Source organism: Arachis ipaensis, chromosome B04, assembly GCF_000816755.2.
Source record: "Arachis ipaensis cultivar K30076 chromosome B04, Araip1.1, whole genome shotgun sequence".
Taxonomy (NCBI): Eukaryota; Viridiplantae; Streptophyta; class Magnoliopsida; order Fabales; family Fabaceae; genus Arachis; species Arachis ipaensis.
Window position 1 is genome coordinate 113,111,226 of NC_029788.2, and position 7,381 is coordinate 113,118,606.

Consider the following 7,381-nt stretch of genomic DNA (forward strand, 5'->3'; position numbering starts at 1 on the left):
CTAAAAAAAAGAAAGTAAAATAATATTATATATCCAAATCTTTTTGTTAACTAAGTATAACGAAGTTAGTTTAATATAACAAAAATCAGTTATAACTAATATTATTTAATTATATGTTTCTTTTTTCAAAGGATCACAGATTGCTGGAGTGGTTGTTTCATTTGATCCCAAGCCTATCCAGGTGAGAAATGACCATTACAAATATCAATTTTTTTTTGAAAAAAATAATACCTTAAGATTTAAGAAACAGAGAATACCATTTCCAACCCTACCTAAAAATTAAACCGATATTTTTCATGCTCTCATATCCATTTACTTATCTCTATGAATAATTTTGTTGCTCATTTTTTTCACGCAACAGAAACCAACAAAGTCTCTAATTACTTAGATAGTTTTAAAGCATACTCAACAAACTTTTATTACTTTAAAGATTCTTGAGATGAAATAATCTCTTTATAGAAAAAATTAATGTATTTTATAATAATATTTGCAGGAATCTAATTATATTATAATAAAATTTATAATATAATAAAAATAATTTTTTAAATTTGTAAAGTAATGAAAGTTTATTAAAAACTAAAATATGTTAAAATTTATTAGAGACTAATTCAAAATATATTCTTTAAATATTTACCTTTAGGAAAAATAAAATATCGGTTTAAGAAGTCACTAGTCAGATAGGACCACCCTCCTCTTCTATAAGAGAATGCTTCTTTGTCGTGTGAAATCGTATTCCAACCTTATTGGTTTTGATGAAGTCAACATTATATCCAGTTTGATTTTTGTGTTTGTTTCTTATTTTTATCTTTGGCGTTCTATTTTCAAAATTTTGTGAAGAAAAATTAAAAATAGGTGATAAAATTAGAAAACAACTATTCTCACTTTTTTATTCCTAAAATTCTAAAAATGAAATAGCAAATAATAACAGAAAATTTACTGTCTTTGAATGATTTAATTATGTTTCTTGTTTGTTACAATTCTGATTTCTGTTTCATAGATTCTGGTTGTTGCTAAATGAATTGTGCTAAACTTGTTAATTTCTAACGTGCAATGATTATTAGCAATGGAACAATTTAATCCATTTTGTCATTAACAAACGTCATTGTCATAGCTATAATTTTAGGATTAGGACCATTGTATTACACCAAAATTGTTAATTAGTTCGTCATTGATAACTTTGAATCTTATCAAGGAATTATATTTTACAATTACCACTAATTTAAGCTGTCTACATTTATAGTAGATAATGTAAGTGTATATCTACAAAATTATACTTTGTGAGTCATTCTCTCCTTTTTCTTTTTTTGATTTACATTCAGTATGTTAAGTATACTATTTATGTTAGGTAAATTATTCTTTTATTTTAAATATTAAGTTTTCTAAAAATTTATGTTGATTATTCCTTCTTGTTTTTTGGCTAAAAAATCAAGCTGCTCCAAAAGAATTTATGCTAATTATTTTTTCTTGTCCTCTTAAAACAAACTACTATCATTAGGTATTGCTGTTTTATTCTAATATAGTTAGTTATTATTAATTGTTAATATTGGTGTTTGTTTGTTTTTTCTCTTAAAGGAGATTGATAAAAAATATTTACGGATCTTTGGTGAACACTAAATGCAAATTGTGCATATATAACAAATTGTTGCGTCATGATCTCGTAAGATATTTCTATCTTATACTTATTTGCTTTTATATGTTTATATTATTCTTTTGCACTTTTTTTTATGTATATTGTTCTTTTGATGAAATATTTGCCTATCTTTAAATTATTAATAGAATTCATTCATCTATTAATATTCTTTTAAGGTGTTGTTAGCGGACATAAAAATTACATTATTTTTGCTACCTAGATTCTTAGTTTAATAATAATATCACTATGAACAATTAGGTTTTCCCAAGAATTGGATGAGTTTACCCAGACATATCCAAGAGTTTAGGGATGACATCAATAGATTCTTGGACTATGCTTACTCTGTTTTGCTCTTTTTGCCAATTAAATTTGGATGTTTAATTTTGTCAATGGATATATTAAATTTAGAAAATAGCAATGGCTAACAGAAGTGTGCGATGAGTTCCGTCCAAACTTGAAAGGTTGCATCTTCTTCTACTATTCTTGATAGGTGTGGCTCTGTCCTGCACCCAGGACAAGTAGATATCTCATTCTTTGGGGACTTTGCCGCTACTGACGAACCGAAAACTAGACTAGCAAACGTGTTCTTCTCATTCTTTATGGTAGTAGGAAGCGTGCTTACTGCTATGGAGAATGAAAAGCCACCATCAAGGATAAAATTGAGAATTTTCCAAACGTTCTTGGAGCTACCAAGCGCACACCCAATGGGATCCACACCCAAAGACATAACACCCATAAACACCCAATTTATCAAAAGACCCTGAGCTCTATACCACACACTGATGTTATACGCTGCATCCTTAGGTTACCACCGTATACCTCCTTTCCCATCCAATTAGTGTTTTACAAGAAGAACACGAACACCTCTGTCTCTCTCCGTCAAACACACTTTCCATCCCTTGAACGCTCTCTTAGCATCCCTCTAATGCGCTATCTGTCAATCACTTTTTCCGTCCCTCGAATGTAACACTACATAGTCATGAGCTCACTGGCGCAATTGGTATCGGAGTCTGCACCGGCGCAGCCGGAATAAGGGTCTCTACCGGCGCAGCTGGAATTGGGGTCACCACCGGTGCAACCAAGCCTAGTCTGTAGGGGTGGAAAAAGGCCAGGCGGCCTGCCAGGGGCCTGCAGCCTGGCCTGTGTTTGGCCTGGCCTGGCCTGGCCTGTTATAAAATAGGTACAGGCCCAGGCTCTTTTAAAAGCCTTAATACATTAATAGGCCAGGCCCAGGCTTACTAATTAGCCTTATAGGCTTGTCAGGCCTGCCTGGGCCTGTTAAAATATAATTAAATATATAAATAATAATTTATTATTAACAAAATTATGAGATATTTTAAATCTATTATATTTTATTATAAATATTTTTATATATTTTAAATATGTTAAAAGTTTAAAATTTTTTACAAATATTAAATATATGACATATTACATATAACTATTTTTATTAAAAAATAATTTTTTAAATAATATTTTTATTTTTGTAAAAAAAAATTAGCAAGCCTTTTAACAGGCTTCAGGCCAGGCCAGGCTGAATAACAGGCCAGGCCTAGTACTTTATAAAGAGCCTATAACAGGCTGCAGGCCAGGCTCAGGCCAATCAACTGTATGACAGGTCAGGCCTGTTAAGAGCAAAGCCTGGCCTGGCCTGGCCTGGCCTGTTTCCACCCCTACTAGTCTGTAAGCTAGTCATGGTGGCCATCATCGCCGCGGAATCTACTTTGTCTCGGCTGTAGAGCTATCAATGCTAATATCTACCTACTAGATTTTCGGAGTACCTGATAAGATGGATCTCTCTCGTCTAGCTCGGCGGCCCCATTTTCAGCTTGGTTCTCGAGCCCATCCTCCGTTACTAGAGTAGACGATGCACTTGTAAACTCAGGCGCCACCGTCCTTTTATCCTTGCCGGTGCCGTTACCCTCACCAGAGCTCTTTTGATGATTAGCTTCTCCGCAGACATCGGCTACGCCTTTTAAGACTCCCTCTCCTATACGGAACCTCGGCCACACACCACAGCCATCTTTATGATTGGGTTCTTGATGTTGGACACGTCAATCAACATGATCCAGGTCCCCAGTTGAGCCTTCTTTGGTGACCTTGTCGTCAGCGAACCAACAAAAAATCCGACAAGCAAACACGCTCTTCGCATTCTTCATGGCAGTGGGAAGCGTGCTAGGTTTCTTGGCCACGTTCCTTCAGAGATTCCCGACTAAGTTGCCAAACTCAATGCAGCTGCATAGAACATTGCAATGCTCATCATTGGCAGGGTCCTTCTTGGAGGAGGCATTGGCTTTGGCAACCAAGTTGTACCCTTGTATCTTTCTGAAATGGCTCTAGCAAGGATTCGAGTAGCAGTCAACCAACTCTTTCAGTTCACAACCTGTTTTGGAATCTTGGTTGCAAACCTCATCAACTATTTTACTGACGAAATACATCCCCATGGACGAAGAATCTTGCTGGGCTTGTCAGCTATTCCGGGACTTCTGATGCTTGTTGGAAGTATTTTCTGTGCCGAAATACCTAACAGTCTTGTGGAACAAGGAAGGTTCGACGAGGCAAGAAAAGTATTGGAGAAAGTAAGAGAGACTAAAAATGTTGATGCCGAATATCAAGATCTTTGTTGAAGCCAGTGAAGAAGCACATGCTGTTACTAGCACCTTTAGGACACTCCTGAAGAGGAAGTATAGACCCCAACTTGTGATAGGAGCCTTGGGGTTCCGGCATTCCAGCAGCTAACTGGCAATAACTCCATCCTCTTTTATGCTCCTCTCATTTTCTAGAGTATTGGGTTTGGTTCTAATGCGTCATTGTTTTCATCTTTTATCACCAATGGAACTCTCCTCGTCGCCACAGTCATCTCAATGTTTTTAGTCGACAAGTTTAGTAGAAGGAAGTTCTTTCTGGTTTTGAAATGATATGCTGCATGGTAAGTATTATTGCTTGTTTATGCTGTTGTCCTAGTTGTTTATGCTGATTAATTGCTTATTGGACCTCTGGTTTGGTTGATTTTCAGATTGCTACTGCTGTAGCTTTGGCTCTGAATTTCGGACATGGCAAAGAACTTTCTAAAAGCGTCAGTTACTTTCTTATTATTGTGATATTCTTATTTGTGTTAGCTTATGGAAGATCTTGGGGTCCACTAGGATGGTTGGTTCCTAGAGAGCTCTTCCCATTGAAGATAAGATCAGTAGCACAGAGTATAGTGGTGTGTGTCAACACGATCTTCACTGCACTTGTGGCATAGTTGTTTCTCATGTCACTTTGCCACCTCAAATATGGGATCTTCTTGCTGTTTGTTGGCTTAATTATCTTCATAAGTATGTTTATCTTCTTCCTCTTGCCGAAAACAAAGCAAGTTCCACTTGAGGAAATTTATCTCCTCTTTGAAAACCACTGGTTTTGGAAGAACATTGTAGAACATTGTAAACCACTGATCTTATCTCCAATGAGAAGAGCTCTCTAGGAACCAACCATCTTAGTGGACCCCAAGATCTTCCATAAGCTAACACAAATAAGAATATCACAATAACAAGAAAGTAACTGACGCTTTTAGAAAGTTCTTTGCCATGTCCAAAATCCAGAGCCAAAGCTACAGTAGCAATATGAAAATCGATCAAACCAGAGGGTCCAATAAGCAATTAATCAGCATAAACAACTAGGACAGCAGCATAAACAAACAATAATACTTATTATCATTTCAAAAGCAGCTTCCAGAAAGAATTTCCTTCTACCAAACTTGTCGACTAAAAACATTGAGATGACTGTGGTGACGAGGAGAGCTCCATTGGTGATAAAAGATGAAAACAGTGAGCATTAGAAACAAACCCAATACTCTGGAAAATGACAGGAGCATAAAAGAGGATGGAGTTATTGCCAGTTAGCTGCTGGAATGTCGGAATCCCAAGGCTCCTATCACAAGTTGGGGTCTGTCTGTACTTCCTCTTCAGGAGTGTCCTAAAGGGGCTAGTGATAGCCTGTGCTTCTTCACTGGCTTCAACAAGATCTTGATATTCGGCATCAACATTCTTAGTCCCTTTTACTTTCTCCAATACTTTTCTTGCCTCTTCGAACCTTCTTTGTTCCACAAGACTGTTAGGTGTCTCGGCACAGAAAATACCTCTAACAAGCATCAGAAGTGCCGGAATAGCCGCCAAGCCCATCGAGATTTTCCATCCATGGGGATGTATTTCGTCAGTAAAATAGTTGATGAGGTTTGCAACCAAGATTCCAAAACAGGTTGTGAACTGAAAGAAGAGTCTGTTGACTGCTCCTCGATTCCTTGCCGGAGCCATTTCAGAAAGATACAAGGGTACAGCTTGGTTGCCAAAGCCAATGCCTCCTCCAAGAAGGACCCTGCCAATGATGAGCATTGCAATGTTCTCTGCAGTTGCATTGAGTTTGGCAACGGGAATCTCTGAAGGAACGTGAATTCAGAAGTTTCACCCCTCCATACATGAAACCGAGAGCTATGCCCCCCACCTCATGCCAACTTTGTGCCTGAGGCACAACTCTACCCACGCGTACGCGTGCGCGTCATTTTTTCTGAATAACACACCACGCGTACACGTGACCTACGCGTACGCGTCGATTCCATTTAACCTCACCACGCGCACACGTCCCTCTACGCGTACGTGTGGATTGCCCTGCATCAACCTTCTTCTTTTCTTCTCTTCTTTCCATTTCTTGCCTTCTTCTTTCTTTTCTTCTATTCTTTCTCCTCTTCAACCATCATCCAACACTACTAAACACCACCTATAACCATTTCTTTTAGTTAGTTGATTAGTAGTTATTTAGTTTAATTTTGTTATTTTTCTATTTTTCATTATAAGTGTTGGATTATTAATCTTGTTACTGTTTCTTGCTGCTGATTATTGATGAGATGTTCTTTTAACATCATTGTTTTTAATTTTCATTGTTGGATTTCTTTGTTGAGGACACATTTAGGTACTTGGTTTTGAGTTTTCATGTTCAACATTTGTGAATACCAAATACATGTTACATTGCCTTTAAACTTCTTAACTCTTTTGAATTGCATGTTTTGGCCACCATGCATTCATCATCCATTGTTAGGCAATTGTACATTATGAATGCATTTTTTTAGGGTGCTTGTTTAGGATTGAACATCACCTATTTCATGCATTGAGATTTTGGAATTGTAAAATCGAATCAAAAGCTTACCTGGTGACATATTTTTGAGCTTTTCAAGCTTTGTGGACCATGCCTGCTATGTGATTGATTTTAACTCTTACGTCTCTTTTTCTAAGTTCCATAGCACCCATGTCTTCCACCCTTATGTCACTTAGGTGTTGCAACAACTTCAATATGTGTCATTGAGTGTTGTGTAAGTTTCATATACCATTTTGTTCACTAAGTTTACTTACACATCAACCAATGTCTATCTGTTATCCATTTCACAATTGCTTGATTAATTGCTTGGATGCTTTCATGCTTCTTCATTAATTGTTTGCTTATCTTAACTTACAAGTCTTTTGAAGTATCTCAAGCACACTAGAATGAGTGAAGCGAATGCTTTCTTTTGTATAATTGTGACATAGCTTTTAAATACTAGGGTATGAGTTCTAAACCGCATGCAATCTAGGACCCACACACCTATTTTTCATTAATGTCACAATAATTCACTCACTCCATTCTAGTGTTTTTTACCTCATCCCAACAATTTACGCTTCCTTACTTTTGCATTTATTTTTCTTACTATTCTCCTTTCTATTTTTTATGGAGGAGTCCCCATAA

General features: G+C 36.6%; 1 long non-coding RNA gene and 2 pseudogenes across 1 annotated transcript; 2 read left to right on the forward strand and 1 right to left on the reverse strand.

Annotated features, from left to right (window-relative positions):
• LOC110271210 lies at positions 127-2,192 on the forward strand. The gene is made up of 2 exons (XR_002361660.1): positions 127-181; positions 1,573-2,192. It is a non-coding gene; the product is annotated as an uncharacterized LOC110271210 (long non-coding RNA).
• On the forward strand, positions 3,858-4,969 carry LOC107636986 (annotated as a pseudogene).
• On the reverse strand, positions 4,954-6,818 carry LOC107636987 (annotated as a pseudogene).